The sequence below is a fragment of the Pseudorasbora parva genome, chromosome 5 (assembly GCF_024679245.1).
Source record: "Pseudorasbora parva isolate DD20220531a chromosome 5, ASM2467924v1, whole genome shotgun sequence".
NCBI lineage: Eukaryota > Metazoa > Chordata > Actinopteri > Cypriniformes > Gobionidae > Pseudorasbora > Pseudorasbora parva.
Window position 1 is genome coordinate 47,301,614 of NC_090176.1, and position 17,634 is coordinate 47,319,247.

At 38.0% G+C, this 17,634-nt stretch overlaps 1 long non-coding RNA gene across 1 annotated transcript in view; it reads right to left on the bottom strand.

Annotated features, from left to right (window-relative positions):
* Nucleotides 1-3,412: 3,412 nt before the first annotated feature.
* Nucleotides 3,413-17,634, bottom strand: part of LOC137076192 (uncharacterized) — a 68,805-nt gene continuing 54,583 nt past the window's right edge. The window contains exon 3 of the long non-coding RNA XR_010905237.1: nt 3,413-3,487. This is a non-coding gene — a long non-coding RNA (uncharacterized lncRNA). The remainder of the gene's footprint in view (nt 3,488-17,634) is intronic.

The window sequence follows — 17,634 nt, forward strand, 5'->3', positions numbered from 1 at the left end:
ACAACATAAATTATGCCTTCGTTGAGCATTTGTAAGAAAAACACCAGCGGGCGATACCGCGCACTAACATCAAGCAATAAACATTTGAAGACTGCATGTGTAATGAATGTCCTTGTAATCCACTTAAATTTTTCTGAACTTTATGAAAGATTATTTTACGGAAAGTTCAAGTGGTGTGTGTGTGTGTGTGTGTGTGTGTGTGTGTGTGTGTGTGTGTGTGTGTGTGTGTGTGTGTGTGTGTGTGTGTGTGTGTGTGTGTGTGTGTGTGTTCATGTTTTTCTATTCCCGTGGGGACTTCAACCTGAATGAACCTAAATAGAGGTCCCCTTGGAGAAAAAAGCTTATAAATCTTAAAGAATGAGTTTCTTTTTAAAGTGTAATAACCCTGTAGTTTAGTGTGATGGGTAGGTTTAGGGATGGTGTTAGTGTATGGGGAGAGAATATACAGTTTGTACAGTATTGTCCCCACAACGACAGCAAACCGGACATTGTGTGCGTGCTTTTGAGTGTTTAAAGCTACACTGTGTGATATTTTCCCCCATCTAGCGGTGTAAAAGGTATATGACCATCCAGGGAATAATAGTTTCTGTTCCTCTCAATTCTGATTTCGTTTTAACTCCTACGGTGGCCGATTTAGTCCAAGATTAACATGGCAATCCCCCTCTTCACATTCGACACGGTGCCATCGAGTGTTTAACGCGAAAGGCGAAGCTTGAATTTACTGGTATGTCCCTCTTTGGCTAATGTACTTTCAAGATGGAGGAGCAACATGGCGACCGGCATTCGAACCCCTCACCCGTATGTATTTTCAATGGCATATTATAAACTTACCAGAATACTTTATTACTTGAAAGAAGTAAATAAACATTAATGAGCACATATATTTTTGAAAGAACTACGTGTTTTTAGCTAAGAATAAACTAAAAAAGTTACACAGTGTAGCTTTAAATGTGCTCATGCATGTACAGAGTGGTTTATTTAAACACTTATGTCAATGTACACATGCTTGCTATTCCTACAAAACAAAACATTTGATTATAAACTTATTCTGAATGAAATATTCAGTCCTGTTTCTGACAAAAATAAAAAGCTTATACATACATCTGTACAATGGGAGTATGCGCTCATGCATATTCATTTGGAAACATCAATACAAGAATCTGTTGCCATTCATATTTCATCAAAGACTTCAGTGGCAAGAAATACTTTGAGCTTTCCTGACACATTTCTGAGGAAGTGTGAGCAGCAGACGCTGATTTCCCCTGATTAGCTATAAAACGAGAGTAAACAGCCACAGCAGAAGAACAAACCAAAATGCGCATCCAATGTCACCAACAGAAAAGCAAAAAGCTATTAGCTTTTCTTTCATTGCTTTTTATAACACATTTCCTTACAGATCACAATATAAGTCTGCATCTAACAAGAGAGCTGAATGAAGCAAATGGTGTTTTAGTAATGCACGGCAGCAGTTTTGTACTCTTATTCTACTTTTAGAGAATAATTCCCTCAAATTTTAGTTTTTTTGTCACTTAATCACCCCTGTTTTTTTCATTCATCTGTATTTTATTTTGTCCTAGCCTTGAAAGGTTCAGTGGGAAGTATTTCTATATATGAACAGAAATGCAATATAATATACATAAATATGTTTTCAGTCGTGTATAAAGACCTGACATAATAATTTGTTATGTTTTTATTATCTTAGAATGAGCCGTTTCTATCTACATACACCCCACACGTCCCTTACAGTGAAGTTACCATTTTGCGTCGCCATGTTTTTACAGTAGCCCTAAAGGGACAAACTTCTCTACGGAGCGCTAGTCGCTCTCTGCTGTCTCAGGTGGCGATATCTTTGTCCTGTGTCGGCCACCGTAGCTTCTCGAAAGAGAGGGGTTATACAATTCGCAACCTCACCACTAAAAATTGCTGCTAAAATTTACACACTGCACCTTTCATTTCCATACGAGAAAAGTTGATGGTGATTCAAAAGCACCATAAATGTAATATATATGACTCAAGAACTATATACTTTATTTTAGAAAATGTATGCAGACATTCTTCACTTCCACAGCAGCTCTTAAAACTAAGTTAAGTAAATATGCATAATTTATTGTTATTACTATGGTAAGTACATGTAACATGTAACATGTAACAAGGACACTGTAAAATAAAGTGTAACCCTTTATTTTAGGGTGTCTTTGTTACAGTGTAAAGTACTTCGAGTTAGGGTAAAGAGGAGGGTTTGATTTAGGGATAATTGCATGTAATTATGCATAATTTATTAATACTACAGTAACTACATGTAAAAAGTGTTTTTTACATTTAAAAAAAAAACAATGACACTGTAAAATAAAGTGACACCAAATAATTTAAACAGCAAAGATGCACTAAATGGATTTTTTTTTAAGTTAAAGTAAAGACTTTTGCATTGAAGATTTCGATTTAAATAAATACTCTTTTGAACTTCCTTGTCATTAAAGAATAATTAAAAACATATAATATCAAAATGTTTCTTGAGCAGCAAATCAGAATATTATAATGATTTCTGAAGGATCATGTGACACTGAAGACTGGAGTGAAAATTCAGCTTTGATCACAGGAATAAATTACATTTTAAATATATTCATATAGAAAATGGTTATCTTAAATGGTAATAATACTTAGCAATTTTACTGTATTTTCTGACCAAATAAACAACATACCTTTTGATCAATATGATATGTTTGATATGTAATATAGAAGCCTGACAAGCCAGACCCACATCAAGATGTTTGGTCTGGAAACTCACCATTGACAGCTCAATCCGAGGGGCGGATAAACGGTTGTCTTTCAAACTCCCTCTGCACGCGATAGGATAGCGCTACAACCAACCAGAGCAACGAAGGTGAAACAGAGCTTGTTGATAGATTAAACATTCACCATATCCGGTCGGCTAAACTCCGAACACATCTTCCCTTCTTAAGAATGACTTCAGTGCCGCTCTTTGTTCTTTTCTCAGAGAAAAGCTTAACTCCAAGTCTTCCAGAGTCGCGGTCAAAGCTGATTCAAAAGACCGCCGTTCGCCAGTTTCTGTGTTTACTAGAAGCACACAAACGCAACTCGGCCGTCCGACTCTATACACGATGTGATTGGCCCGGCAAGAGTTTGTCGTTTACAGCTCAGAAGGGTATTGAGAGTTGCTAGACGACACTCGCGGGCAGATTAAATTTGCTGCCGCTAGGGTGCGTCTAGATTTCTAGGCTAATATGATAGTACTTCACATGTTTAAGTCATATTGTGCTTCTAACTGTTTGTGAAGTTAAATATCAATAAAAATGTATTACACCGTGAACCAATGACATAATCAATAATATTGTGTATGAGAAAGTCAATGATGCACATGAATATTTCTCACCCTCCATTCTTCTTACAGGCGCTGGTTTTGTTGTCTGATCGAGGATGTAAATGTCTACAGCCGCAGATCCACACACACAGAAGAACGCCTCACTTCCTGTGAGTCAGGAGAAAAAAGTGAGCATGTGTAAGAGAGAGGCCTGTTCATGTTCAGCAATCGGTTAAAGCACTTCAGAACTTCATTTCATGGCACAATAGATCATTTAATCACCTCATATTCCACAAAAGAATAAACCACAGCTTTTCTGATGTTTCGTAGTTCATACATGGATTCTGTGGTGGAAAACACCATATATAAGACAGCAATGAGAGGTTTTCAGGACAAAATGTGCCTGTGTGAATCACCGTAATGACACCAGCTTTAATGCACAATAATAGCACTAAATTTTGAGAGTTTTATCTAGAAACATCACAACGAATGCAGCAATGTTGCTGTGGCAACCACGGGAAGCCACATCGCTAATGGAAATTGTCTGCCTTTGCCTTTCATCTTTGGAAAAAGCTAAAAAGCCGAGGAGCCATTTCACTGAGCCGCTGCTGCTTTTCAGGGCCTTCTAAAAAACATGACAAAACCACACTTTTGTCTTATCAAAACTATTTGCAAATCAAATGTGATCCCGTTGATGCCTCTCCATTGGATCCTCAGAGGGACTGAAGCGCCTCTAATCAGCAGCACAGTGAACTCGCAGTAACACTCACACACTCTGCTGAGCTTTGTTTGCAGAATTATCACGCATAAGAAGCCCCGCTTTGACTTAAAACAGAAACACAGCAAAATTCAAATCAGCTTTTTTTCTGTTATAAACTCTCCCCGGATCAAATTATCATCTTTTCCTGACTCTGTATGTCTCTATTCCTGTATGTGTGTGTGTGTGTGTATACCGTATAATGCATGCACATGTACTCTTCTGACAGATCCTTCTCTGCCATAAACACACTTGCACAGATTGGTCTCTATTACGGCCAAAGCTAATAGACTGTAGAGCTGCAAGATTAGTCATGAATATTTATTTTCAAACAGAGATCACAAATCTCTCACAGACTAAACAAAATAACCTTATTTATTAGTGGTTCTGAAAAAAGGTTTATGTTAATCTGAATTATTAAACCCTCATCCTTCCCTCTGAATGATTAAATCCTCATCCTAACAAATCCTTCCCTCATGGGTCAAAATGACCCAAAGCCCTAAAATTATACTTATATTATTTAATTTTTATATTTTTTAAAGCTATTTTTATTTTATTTACCTTTAAATTACTATATTTGATAAATAAATAATAAATAAATAGTTATTTAATCATTCTTTTAACTTCAATCAAAGTCATTGTTCACTCACAATCTCATACATAACTCTTTTAATTCAGCTCAAAATATCTTACATTAGTTGTCTTGTGGAAAAAAGGATATCACATGATATTTCATGACTTTTGCCACTAGATGGCCTTATTGCAAGTGAGGAAATTAGCTTTTCGGTAAATATAAATATGTTGAAAATAGACTATTTTCAGCATATTTCAACAAATATCAAAAAATAAATAAAACGTATTTCATAGGCGGGTGTAATAGGCATGTCATTTTTGTTAGACTTTTAATAAATAGTTGTTAAATTGTATAAGTTTCATGATTTCAATTAATTAGGCATGCATTTCGAATACTGAAGAGTCCAAAAATAATTTAAAGAGGATAAAAAACAGAATCCAGAAAAATAAAACGAGATCACATGGGTGCTTGAATCGAGATCGTGATCTTTTAGCGATTAATCGTGCAGCTCTTCTAGCAACAAATCAGAACGACACCAGAACATCTTGGCAACAACTCAGAACACCCTAGCAACCTTTCCTAAAACTGCCCAAACTACATAAGCCCTAAACAACCTTCAGAATTCAGACAAGATTTTGTCAAGCTCTTCTAGTTCTGTCCTGCAAGCATCTGAAACGCTTGACTTACAGCTGCTATTAGGAGACACACTATAAATTCCCTCACTCTCATTCACTCTCAGTTTGTGTACCATATTTCAGGCGCGGGCTGATCCACCGGGTTATCCGGCTGGGTTTTGGATTCAATCTCTGTATGTGAGCAGGATAAATTTAGTGGTTGGTCATCGGCTCCTACAGAAAGGGGCTTTCCATCAGAGAGCTGTAAAAAGGATCAGGCTGCCGTTAAGCAACATAAACCTCCAACAAACCCTCAGACCTCTTTCTTCATCTCAACACACCTATGGTAGTGTGTACTCATACAGATTCCATACTCTTGATTCAGGCTCACACTTATTTCAACATATTCTGTCCTATTAAAACTTTTTACCATGCCTTTATTTATTTTTCCAATGACTTTTGACAGTTCAAATCAAAAGCTAAATCTAACGCTTAAAAATGTTATCAACGGCAGCTAGGCTAATCATTTTCAATTTGCTTTTCTGTGAATTTAGACAGCTAAGGGGGTCAAATAATGATGCCCTTTAGCTGTTCTAAATTCACAGTAAAATAGGGCTGGGCGATATGACGATATATATTGTTACCATGGTATAAAATGTATATCATTAGAGATTGTGCTAAAATGAGCGGTATGTAAATATATTGCACCTGGCATTGACACTTCAGAGTGATGAAATGCATGAATGAGAATATAAACAGCGGGATGTGCTTGAAGATAAAAAGAGTTATAAGTGCAATAAATCCTGAAAAGGTGCTGACTGGCACACGGCCAAAGTGTACGCACAGAAAGCTGCCTCTCTCAGGAGGCGATCGGGAATTCGGGACGTGCTCAATGTAAAAGTGGTCATGAACTGAGAAACGAATTTTCCACATTTGAGCTTTTGGCATATAAGAGGTCATCAAACAATAAGGACGGAAACTTCCTTGTTAGTCCAAAACAGCTTTTATTGTTACCACCGATAAAGATTTGTTGCGGAATGTGCCTCTAATAGATGGAAGAAGAAGAAGAAGAAGAAGATCTATACCTACTTCATCATCTCATCTTTGGCCCCGCCCACTGGAGTGTTAGTGAGATGACGAGGAGAGGCGAGCAATACAGGATGGACTACAAATAACATTACTTTCTAAAGGATCCTAATGCTAGGAATGTGGTTATTTATTTTCAACAATGTGAATGTCTCAGGAAATAATTATTTATTTGTTCTCTGCATTTAACAGTGAACGCTTTCATCATAACTAACAGTTTAAACACAATGCAAATGAGAGATTTGTTGATTATAACGCGAGTTTTGGCGAGAGTTCTGATAAACTCACACTGTTTGATTGACCGCTCCAGCGATCATAAAGGGAACGGTCTTTGTTCGCTTTCTATGTATATTTTAATGACAGTTTAAATAACAGATTATGGTAAACAGATTATGGTTACAATATTTACATATTGTAAAAGTCTGTTTGCAAAGCATGCGCCAAAATTGTGACTTTGGCGCATGCTTCGCGTTATAATCAACAAATCTCTTATTTACATTGTGTTTGCACTGTTAGTTATCCTGGAGCATCCTGGAGTGTCTTCGGCACAATAATTCCGATCTTTCATGTATTCATACTCTTGTGTAAGCGACGCCCAATCCTAAATAAATCTGTCTCTTCCGTGATACCCTGAAATTTTGAATATTCCAATCTAATATGATTTCTGACCTGTAAGGTTGCCAGAATAATAATCTTACACTGTGTGTTAATAGGCCAGAGGAGAACTGGCACCTCGACTGAGTCTTGTTTCTCCCAAAGTTTATTTTTCTCCATCACGCCATCATTGCCACTGTCGCCTTTGGCTTGGCTTGCTCAGTTGGGGACACTAAAAATATGATTAAAGTTATTCAACTTATTATACAAATAAAATGTATGAATTAGGTCTTATTTAATTCTATAAACTATAATACTGATCTGCAAACATTGTCGCGATATGATAAATTAAAATAAGCTGATAACATCACTGTTTTCTCCAGTACGACTGTACAGCCAAATCTAATTTTGTCGCAATATTATCCTGTTTTACACTGTGAAGCTGCTTTGACACAATCGTGATTGTAAAAGCGCTATATAAATAAAGTTGATTGATTGATTGATTGAGTTATGATGAAAGCGTTCTGCATTAGTGTGCAGAAATCGAGTTACAGTGATTAGATCACTGCATTCATGAGATCAACAGGTCTGTGATCGGCTACAATAAGCGTAAGACCGTGTGCAGAAAGCCGCATCTCTGTATGCAATTGTGAATTCAGTTCTCTTTCATGTCTTATTGCGCTTGAATGGTCGAATACATACGTGATTGTCAAAATGCCCATTGTGTGGAATGGTCATGTAAACACAGCTGGTTATGTGTCAAGTGAAAGTGAACAGTTGGGTATAAACTGGATGTGTATCAGTATAATGGATCCATGGTCTTAAAGTGACAGCAGCCTAATATACATACCTGCTGCTCTGTGTCATTAATGGGAATCAAACAAAAGAGAAAATAACTTACTGCGCTTGTCTGAATAACTTTTTGTCAGCTTTAATAAGAATACACTTATTTTTGATTCATACAGTGAAGACTATGCAATATTTAAATTTTACATTTGATTATTAAATGTCTGTACTAATTCTCATCAGGTTCAATAAACCATATTATCTGACAATCTTATCCATTTTTGGTTATATTTTTCCTATCGTTTGTAATTTGCTTCGTTTTCCTTATTTTTCATAATAGAAAAGTGAAAAAGTAACTATATTGTGTTGTATATCGTTACCGTGGAAAAAATGATCATATTGTGAATAAAAAATTGGTCGTATCGCCCACCCCTACTGTCTGTAACACACAACTTCTTGGGGCTTGTTGCTTTTATATTCCCATAAACACGCAGTCCAAAAAACACATGCACGTAAAAACTGTGTGGAGAGCTTTGATATCCAAGTGCAATGATACAAACCGTCCTCTTACACAAAGGTCGGTGTGAAGAACAGCTGCATGATAGTCTTAAGAGTGACAGGCGGGGTGCCTGATTTGGCCATGGCCAGCGGTCATACCGCTGTGTGCTGGTGATTATGTTGTAGCCACAGATTTGATGGCTCAGATAAAGCAGATGCGAGATGGAGATGGAGGCGACCAGAGAGCGCGCTAAGGGGGGGTGAAAAAAAAATCAAGGGGATTTAGGCTAGAAGCTCTATCTCTCGCTCACAGCTTTTCCAGGGTGGCCTGTGGGTGGAGAAAGAGAGAGAGATGCCGATCGAGAGCTGACAGGGGAGAAGTCGCCTGTGTGTAAATCTTCATTTGGAGGAAGTGTTGGATTTAAATGGCAGGCGTTTTTGTCCTGAGGCTCATCGTTTAACATATCACAGTCCCACAGGGATGGACGGTGGGACTCAGCTTTAGTCTTGTCACTCTTACTTAAAGAAAAAGTAAACGTGGCTTTCAATGAACTGCCCAGAGCTCCTGGATGGGCACACAGTCAACAGTTTCATTTTTAACGGGCAAAATAGATCTGATGACTGGATGGACAGATGGACGAATGAATGGATGCATGTATGAATGGACAGAAAACAGATTCTTATTCAGCAAAGAATTTCATATTTAAACTCTAAAAACTAAAAAAAAAGAAAATTCAAAAGTTGCCAGAATGGTGATCAAAACACAGAGCGAGTAGATCGAGTCCAACAACCCAAAGCTTCACAGTCCTATAGCTCGTCCTGGGTTAACATTTTATTTAGTAACATTACGCAGTTTTAATATTTATGCTGATTAATGTTGATGATCATGTAATATATATGATATGATATCACTTGTTTCTGCTTCTTATTCGCATGTGTTTTGATCAGGAGATTCTGTACTCTTTCATAAAGTTCATAATATCCCTACCATATAACAGTGAAAACACGGAAAGCCGGAAATTTCTGTCAGTGTTAGGGAAAGAGTAAAAGACCCCCTGTGGTGAAAACCTAGTTTTGAATGTTTATATGTATATGTGGTGTTTTTAATATGCTTTAAGACAAACCATGTGCAAATTCATAAGTCAACCGCATTGCTGAGTATTTTCTCCTTAAAACTCTTTTTCTCTTTGTCTTTTTCGAAATGCGGTTTGAAAGTGCTGGTGTTTTTTTACGCCACAAACTACCTACCGAATCATGTAAACGTGTGGGTGAGGATTTACCATATCAACAGTTAACTGCTATGAAGCTGAGGAGTCTTGAGAGAAGCCAGGTTATCCCAGTAAATTTTTCTGTTGATATGAAAATGCTATCGTGTGCATTTAGCAAAATAGTGGGTAAGTTATAGCATAGAAATCTAGACGCACCCTAGCGGCAGCAAATTTAATCTGCCCACAAGACTCGTCTAGGAACTCTCAATACCCTTCTGAGCAGTATTCCCCTTACTCTTGCCGGGCCAATCACATCGTGTATAGAGTCGGCGGGCGGGGCCATAATGACGACGGCCGAGTTGCGTTTGCGTGCTTCTAGTAAACACAGAAACTGGCAAACGGCGGTGGTCTTTCGAATCAGCTTTACTGCGATTCTGGAAGACTTGGAGTTAAGCTTTTCTCTGAGAAAAGAACAAAGAACGGTACTGAAGTCATTCTTAAAAAGGGAAGATGTGTTCGGAGTTTAGCCGACCGGATATGGTGAATGTTTAATCTATCAACAAGCTCTGCTTCACCTTCGTTGCTCTGGTTGGTTTTGTACCGTATCCTATCGCGTGCAGAGGGAGTTTGAAAGACAACCGTTTATCCTGCCCCTCGGATTGAGCCCTGTCTATGGTTAGTTTCCAGACCAAACATTTTGATGTGGGTCTGGCTTGTCAGGCTAGGTAAGTTATGTATTGATGCATATAACGATGCTATGAGGAACTATATACCGTTCTATGATGTTCAAATTGTTTATAAGGATACTGATTGTTAGAAGGCAGAATGAGGTGGCAAATGGGAACATTAGCAACACATTATTATCTGTTTGATAATGTAGTCAAGCAAAAGGCTAATCATACTAATTACTGTAGAGAGCGATACATAAAACACATTACATCAACTTGTAGACAAACCTGTATGAGTGGGTGGAGGTGGGGTTAATTTGCATATTAATGAGTCCACAGCAAGGGTGTAGAGTTACATTAAAAATATTTTAAGGCATGAATCCATTTTTTCCACAGGAAATATTTTTGGGATATCTCATTTTGGTGATCAAAGATGAGTTTTAAGAGACTGAATTATTGACTACAAGGGAACATTAACACTTAGTTAACTAACATAATAACACAATAAAATATTATAGCATATTAACATAAGATATGTACTGTATACACTACCTCTGAAAAGGTTGGGTTCTGTAAGATTTTTGTTTAAAGAAATATTTTTCTTTAAACAAAATTTTATTCAAACAAACTTTTATTCAGCAAGGATGCATTCAAGTGATTAAAGTAACAATAAAGGCATTTATAATGTTATAAACGCTGTGTTTTGACCTTTGTATTCATCAAAAATTCAAGATTTTCACAAAAATACTATTTTCAACATTGATAATAATAAAGAATAATCATCAAATCAGCATATTAGAATGATTTCTGAAGGATCAAGATGGAATATTGCTGAAAAATCAGCTTTATGTCAGGAAAAAATATAGTTTTTGCACAAGAAAATCTTCAGCAGCCTTTATATTTTTAGAAGGATGTTTTAAGAAGTTTTCCTTAGCAATAAAAAGTTGTTTGCCAGTCTGTGTGCTTTCCAAAAAATCAGCCAATCTCAGAAATCCTCACAAAATCGATATTCTCCTTCACCTGTGTCATCCACCTCATTGATTTCACCTCCTCTCGCTCGCACCGCTGAAAAGCTGTCAGCCAGCGCTGTCTACACTCTCTCTGTCCGGTGGCTCTCTATTTGTCATGAGATGAGAGTAGTGTGTTCGTCTGACACAATCTTTCTTCATTACAAGCAGGGATAATGTGTGTCAGGCCCACACAGACGACCTTCCACAGGAACTCTCCAGAACCTTTGATGCACACAGGTCAGAACTCTCCGGAGCCAATCGAGCGCGGCCCACGCGGATGCTTCGTTGCTGTTAGCGCTCTATTGAACACAGGTTGTGCGCAGCTCCCTGATCTCTGGAGCGATTCAGACTCTGATCTGCAGGAGAAGAGGCGGTGGGCCACAGGCAAGAGTTTCTGGCACTTTCACCTTCTCCTTTTTGCCCGAGGCCACTTTTGGTATGGTAATTAGCCGGATGCAAAGGTCCAGTTCAAAGCGGTGCTTGATGTATGATTAAACGCGGTCAGTGTTTTGATTCATGCCAGGGACTGGTGAATGGAATCAAAAGATTTATTGATATTTGATCAAGCCTCCACTCCAGCAATTTCATGGAAGAACCATTTTGGCTTCAAAGAGAACTGTTTAGTGGACAGAAAGAACCTTTTTTTTCTTAGTGTGAAGAACATTTTAATAATCTGATTGCAGCACCTTTTTCCACTATAAAGAATCTTTTACACAATGGAAAGGTTTTATTGATGTTAAAAGTTCTTCATGAAACCATCAATGCTGTCAATTTAAGAGTGTATCAACGAAATGCTCCTTCACAAAGCATCCACATAATTGCTATTTGACTGTACAACAATCATATGGTAGGAAGAAGAATTCAGAAAAACAGCCACATACTTTACAAAGGAGGAACATACAAATCACAGGAATGAACAAGAAAAAATATAATTATAGGGCCTTGTATAGTCTCAATGTAATAATAATAATACTAACACTAATAATATTAATAATAATAATAATAATACATTATTACAAATTCGTTTTTTAGGCAAGGCTAAAGTGCTTTAAACAGAAAAGAACATTTAAAAAAATCTGCATATGCATAAAAATATTTTTTAATTCATGTATTTTTAATGAATTATAAAAAAAAGCTCTTTTATACTTAAATTTGAACAATAAAGCTCTGTTGTGCAGCACTTTGACAAAAAACTTGTTTAAATTCATATTAATAAAAGACAAATTAAATTAATGTTTATGCCTTCATTTGATTGGCAGAAAATATAAAATAGAATATTTCAGAACAATAAAAAAAATCATAGAAATATATAATTCAAAAAAAATTTTTTATGAATGAAGTTAATTAGGCATTAAAATGAAATCCAGAAAACTTAAAACGAAAAAAAATAAAAAAATAATAATCCAGAAATCCAAATTAAAACAGGAAAAAAAAGATTTTTGAAAAAAATAAAACAGATTTATAGGGCCTTATAAGTGAGGTTAGATTAATACTCACATTTCTGGGTGTTTCTGACTGCATAGCATTACAAATTATTCTTAAACATTCATAAGTATTATTATTATTATTATTATTTTTATTATTTAAATAATATATAATATAAATAAGGGTGTTTAAATATAATTATTTAAAAGTAATTTGATAAAAATAATCTTTCAATCTCTCTCTCTCTCTCTCTCTCTCTCTCTCTCTCTCTCTCTCACACACATTAGTTTAGCCACTGTTGAAGATTCATCAAGGCCAGTATCCACAGAAGAAGCCTCTAAATCCAGCCCTCATTTCTTTTCTCACCTTTATATTGGCTCAAGCTTAATGAATGCAAATCTTCCCTCCACTACCTTCATCCGATGCCAGACACAGCTTATACCTCCTGAAAAAGCCAAACACTTTCCCCCCTCCTCCCCATATGCAGAGTATGGCATCGTGCCAAAACCTAGTGAGCTGCCTCAGTGTATACTGCCTACACAGGCAGCTGCCTTCTTTAGCAGCACACTAAAGCCCAAAGTATACTTTGTTGCATTTGTAGGGGTGTGAATCGTCACTGGTCTCACAATTCGAGAATTTGTCGACAGCTGATTGGTTTCGATATAATGGTGCATCACAGTGTTTGCATCCTCAATTTTCAATATTACTTTACATGGCTACATTTTTGTCAATGATGCTTTCAGATATAAAAATTAAACTCCCTTTGTATTTTATCTGCTCCAAGAAAGCATACTTCCTGAATATAGCAAACATTAAGTCTAGTTCTAAACATAATTTGAGAAGCGAGCCCATCTAATCTTCCAATCAACAGCCAGAGTATATAAATAGCTGCATACCTCTCCTCATCCCACCACCTCCCCAAACTCCACCTTTATCTTAGGTACCTTGCTCTACTAAATAATCATTTAGACACTGAGGGGGTATATTACAGTTCGAGTTGAAGCTGCTTCATCAAACCCCTAAACAGTAGATAACAAGCCAAATAAGCTTTACCTAAATATCTTATGATTATATGGGCAAACAAACTCGTTAAACACAACTTAAAGCAGCACTAGGTAACTTTTCAACCTTCATAATATATTTTCAAGACTCTTGTGATGATACATCGACTTACAATAGGTTGAATGACACGTCTGCCATAGCCTGATGGGGTCTGTATCGTTTTTAATCGTACTTTTAAACTTCGGGTTTCGGGTAGTAACCCGAGAACAAAAAGAACTACAAAATTCGACTGCTTTACGGCATACACGTCACTTCCACCAACACACACACTTCCTTACATTCGGACGTGCGAGCCCAACTTTGTTCGTCGGATAATATAGTCATGTCCGAAGCAGCACAGACAAATAAGAAAGAAAAGGTTTTGTTGGAGGAAAGCAATAAGAGGAAACGAAAAAGTGATGGGATTAAAGGCAGGACGAGGATCACCATGTGACCAGCGTTTGCTCGTCGGCGTGAGCTGAAGGAGGCGTGCCCGACCGATGCTGTCCTGCTTGTTATGGTGATTACCTACCACTCAAACATTGAACTGAAGTATCATATAGATTCTGTACAACGGTAACCAATAGACTACTATAATGATGCTGGCTTGTAAATGTGAGCATCGTGATTATTTGACGTTTGAAAAAAATAAAACCCATGAAATTATATTCATATGACATGCTGAAACATAAGCCACTGACTGTACCTGGGATGAAGACATTTCACACGCGCCGCCAGAAGAACACCTGCATGTGAACTCCTCCTGCAGTGTTCAGGGAAATGTTAGTGCTGCACCAACCCGCGGGGCCGCTTTTATGAAGTTATTTGGCCCGTCCCCCACCACTGTATATATTTTTACAACCCGCCCCGCACCCGCGACCATTAAATAGACATACGTGGTCCACGGGTTATGAGACGACCCGCGCATCACTAGTTCAGGGCTATCAGGGTTATTTCAACAAATGCACGCGCGATGGCATCCCCTGTTGTAGGATGACAGAGCTTACGACAGTAGTTGAGGACATTATTTTTTCCCAACTGTAGGGGGACCCCGAGAGCAAAAGTTACCACGTGCTGCTTTAAGTTTGAACAACACAGCAGATGACAGGAGCATTTAGAACTGACAGAAACTGCATACTAAATCAATTAAACAGTTTTAAGTACAAAGTCTAAAGTTAAAATATCACTCACACACACAGCCTCTCACACACTGTAAATGTTAAACTAACGGGTGTGTTTTTTATTACTCACTTCCGTGTTTCGCCTCCCTCCACCATTTTATGCTAGCGGGAGAATCGCATATGTGACGAATGATGTCAGAGAAACTTCGGTAGGCTATTCAATTATGGTGTATCACTGCATCAATGCAGAATTGTCCATATGGACTCAATTTATATAGCGCTTTCAACAGACCCTATGGCCATCCAAAGCGCTTTACATTTTTGCCTCACATTCACCCATTCATACACCGACGGCGATGTCAACCATGTAAGGCACCATCCAGCTCGTCGGGAGCAGCTGGGGTTAGGTGTGTTGCTCATGGACACCTCGACACTTGCTCAGGTGGAACCGGGGATTGAACCACCAACCTTTTGGTTTGTAGACAACCTACATGAACCACTGAACCTTTGCCACCCCACATCCGCATTGCAGATATGCACTAGTGTACGAACGCGTTGACTTTCTAAAGTATACTCCATTTGATAGCATGCGTAAACGCACGCCTAGAAATCTTTGTCCAGTGTCTGTGCTATTTTTCTCCAGAAGTTTTGACCGATGTGCTATTAGTGACTAGATGTGCTATTAAACCAGTTAAGAACCACTGTCTTAGAAGACAGCATGATCACTGGCCGTAGATTTTGGAATTTCCACCCATAACGTCTTAAAATGCTGCCTACGTCGGCAGCTCACTGGCTGTAAATGAGAGCCTCTGAGTGAGAGAGAGAGTGTGTGTGTGTGTGTGTGCTTAACTCCAGTGAGGACATAAGCATTATTTCAAACACCCACCGGTTCAGTACAAGGGTCAAAGATGACTCAGTTCTTCCGCCGGTGAAGAGGTGCTAAGTGGCGATCCGGGTTCACCGGGGCAATGCCATTTCCCATGCAGGTATTCAGAGAGAGACAGAGTGAGGACGACTTGAAGTCTAATTATGCTGCTGTCTTGTTCCACTGTTAATATTCTACTGAAGCACAAAGATGATATGACCTTCACAATTCATTTTACGTCGAAGCATTTATGCTTTCTTTCTCTCTGCTCGTCTCGATCTCTCCTTCACGGCTTTTTCACGTTCGCCTCTAAATCCAGTTTGCCATGGCAACTGGGCTCAATTTATGAAAAGTCCTTGCTTTCACCCTGCTTTGTTCAGTATGGCTGCTTTTCACACCTTTACACAAGGATTCAAAACAGAAGCTTGATATAATGACAAAGATTGAGCCTACTTAAAGCCCGTAAACCAGGCAGAATGGTGTGAGACTGAATGGGAGTTTGGGGGGAGTTTGACTGAACGCCCTTCCTCTAAATAGCTCATATGAAGTTATAATTCACCTTGTGACGTGCTTTTCGATTGATCCGAGTTCATTCTGCGGCCAAAACCTTGAATGATGTGCTATGCTGCTCTGGATGAAGCTCTAATTAGAAGTAGGGATGAAGAATGATTATTTAGAAATACCATGCTGGATTGTGCCAGAACATAGTGATGTTCAGCGACTCTAAACCAATGTAATGCAAACGCTTCGTCGACACGCTAACATGCATTTTGTATTGCTCTGGCAGTAACAAACCTGAAAGGGGCGATAGAGATACCTTAAAACCCCAGTGTAACAATCAGGTAACTAGCTGTAAATATGTTGGTTTAGCTCTTTTGAATTGCACTTTGCCAAGACTGTACATTTATGCTTGTTGCAACATTTTACTTTGGAATGCAAAAGTGCATAAAATCTTGCATAGCTAGAAACACAAGAGAGTAAGTTTCTGGGAGAACTAACAGAATATCTACCAGACGCTTGAAGCTGTGTACTTCAGCAACAGAGCTCCATGCGTTTGGCTGTGGAAAATATTCATTGGCAATGGACCAACCAGTTATGAGAAACATATTAGAATTGAATATAAGCTAAATTAAAACAAATTAAAGACAAAACATGCAAAGTATTGAATAATTTAAAAGAACAATATGTAAGAATTTTCATGTATTAATAGCTTTTTTTTAAACACAGCTTGAGTAAAAGTTGATCATAAAAAATGTCTTCATGCCTTAAAATAGCTTGAATGTAACTACACCCTTGCTTAATTTAGTATATGCGGATTGATGAACGTGCAAATTAGCCCCGCCTCCACTCATTCGCACCAGCTCAGAGACCTTTTTCTCAAACTTAAAAACAAGACCTTCCCCGATTTCTTAGGTCGTCTATGAAAGCCTGGACTGATTTGATGTGAAGGACTTGGGACAGTTTCAGCGGGAAAATCCAAAGTGATGGATAAGCGCACTCCCGAGAACCTCTCTTCTGTTCAGTGACATAAAATTAATGCTTATACAATTTTCAGGATGATGTTTCGGACATCTCGGATCATTTACCAGTCCCGCTGCAGCTTCCTCGGTGTCCTCTGCTGTTTTCCATATGCGCTTGTGTAAGGCAACATGACTAGCTGATGGTTTCCTGGGCACGGCGTGCAATCGTGCTTAATCAGTAATCAAATTTGGCTATAATTTCATTATTAATAATAATTTATTTAATCGATTAGTTGTTGCAGGCCTATTTTTTATTTGTTTATTTTGTAATTGAGAAGAAATTCCACAGCACATATTTACATATTCATCTAAACATTAATCTCAGAAACATCTGGATGTTTGTTAACAGTATATCGCTGCAAAGGTACTTCCAAATTATTTTTACTTCTAAGAACTTTGCCGTGAATATATGGGGCATTGAATCATGTTCAGTCTCTTGTACGTTACGTGAACACGAGCACGAGCACAAGCAATAAGTTGCTGCTGCAGTTCACCTAAAAGCCACCGGTGTCGCTAATAACGAGGATTTGTGAATACTACGCCTGCCT